We start from the raw sequence: 1972 nt of genomic DNA on the forward strand, positions 1-1972 counted from the left end.
ACATAACCTCTAATTTCTTAACTCATAAATTGTTTTGAGTTGATAATCAGCTCATTCCACGTTTCATGTTTAGGTTTGTGTTAGACCTTCAAATTGATTCAGGCTTAACTTTTCTTATACTGATGATTTTCATAAACATTATCAACTCTGTGCAGATGGAACCAGAGATTCATCAATTTGTGACTGATTCTTTACTGTCTCCATGTGTAGTATTTTTGTTTGTTTTGATCACTTAAAGGGTTTGTATAAAAGAAAGCGAAAACAAGAAAACCACAAAGCTAAAATGAAAACCATCTTTTATTTTGATGAGGTTTGTAAGGTTTTCATTACAGAGTGAAAATACAGACTCAGAGCATTCATTACACAAGTACATATATGTAGGTATAATATATTGAGTCAATCATATATATGGTGATATAAACTTCTATAGGAATATTTTTTCCATGCATTAAACAGTAATGATATAAGCAGCTCTATGATACCTGGAGAAAAAAACAAATGAGGATGAGATAACTACAATCTGTATGTTGAAAGCAAATATCCAAGGGTTAAACGTAAAAACAATGATCTCATTCTGGACAGTCCTTTGCTTGTCTACAGACAATAAGGAAATGTGGACACATAGGATGGATACAGTTTTTACTCAACCAGCAGTTCACACAGGAAGTCAAACAGAAAAAAAGCAAAACATAGATACAGAAAACTAACAACTTTATGTAAATTTAGAGTTTTCTTACTTGGTGTAGAGCAGATCCGTATTTCCTGCTTTGTTCTGTGTGTTTGGCTTTTTTTCCCCACCATGAAATGTTCAAGGAAATGTTTTGAATATGTTTTAACTTTTGCATGCGAAACAGGGTTTTCATAGAGACATGAACAAAAATGTGTTTTTCTGTTAGGGGGAGAAAAACTCATTTGGCTTTAATCGCTCACACACTTCTATAAGTTTTTCTTTTTTAATCTTTTTAATATAATCTTATCTAATCTTTTTAATTTAAATTTTACACATGCAAACAAACAAACAAACACCTGAAGTGTATTTACTATTTCAATATTTTGTCAGCTGGTGCTATTTCATATTTTAGCCCTCTGCCTCCCTCATGTGTTGCTACAGAAAAATGTCAAAATAAAACCGTGGGTTGCATTGTTTTTCTCTTCTGCATAACAAATCTGATCTGATTTGACTTTGTTCCTGCTGATTCATTCAGGTCATAACTGGACAGACATGATTGAAACAGAGTTATTTTAAAACTCTCTGCTTTTGATGCTGGACGACTGAGTTTTAAATTCAGACATATGAGAGTGAATATAAAGGATGGAAGAAAAGGAAAGTTTGACACTGCCCTCATGGCATCTTCACAGCTTCCTCCTTCATCTTCATGCTGTCTCCAGGACGGACCCGACCACGACGCTGAGCAGGATCAGAGCAGCTGGAAGGGAAAAAATCAGACGTCAGATGAAACTGGCTTTAACTAACAAATCACATAAAAATGACAGAAGCCCTTGTCTGATGCTGCTATAATAAAACAAATTATGCAAATTTAAAAACAAATAGCCCAACTTTATGTGAACTGCTAAAAAAACTGACGGAAATGGAAACTGAAGCATTTTTAATAAAAAAATTAGAATATCTTCTTTTAGTTTGTTCATTTTTACTGTAAACTCAAAGTAAGAGAATCAAAGTTCTTACAGTAAATCTGATTTTAGGATTTCAGTCTTGTTAGTGTAATTTTTTAGGATTGAATCACTTATCAATTACAAGCATTTTGTAATAACCATCTCTCTGAAACTAAACATTTTTTAAGGAAAATTATTTCTCTACTTTTTTTTTCAATTGTTTTAAGATTCTCAGTAAATCTGTCTTAAATAAGGCGCATCTCTAAGTGATTGCTTTGATGTTGACTTAAACTAGATTTTTACATTATTTTCAAATAAACATTTGGGACTTTTGTAAGATCTGAGTTTGATGTGATTG

General features: G+C 32.3%; 1 long non-coding RNA gene across 2 annotated transcripts in view; it reads right to left on the bottom strand.

The window, feature by feature from the left end:
* Positions 1 to 279: 279 nt before the first annotated feature.
* Positions 280 to 1972, bottom strand: part of LOC112152518 — a 4049-nt gene continuing 2356 nt past the window's right edge. For both annotated transcript variants that reach the window (XR_004949561.1, XR_004949560.1), the window contains one exon: positions 280 to 1427. This is a non-coding gene — a long non-coding RNA (uncharacterized LOC112152518). The remainder of the gene's footprint in view (positions 1428 to 1972) is intronic.

Source organism: Oryzias melastigma, linkage group LG17 (genome assembly GCF_002922805.2).
Source record: "Oryzias melastigma strain HK-1 linkage group LG17, ASM292280v2, whole genome shotgun sequence".
NCBI classification, from domain to species: domain Eukaryota; kingdom Metazoa; phylum Chordata; class Actinopteri; order Beloniformes; family Adrianichthyidae; genus Oryzias; species Oryzias melastigma.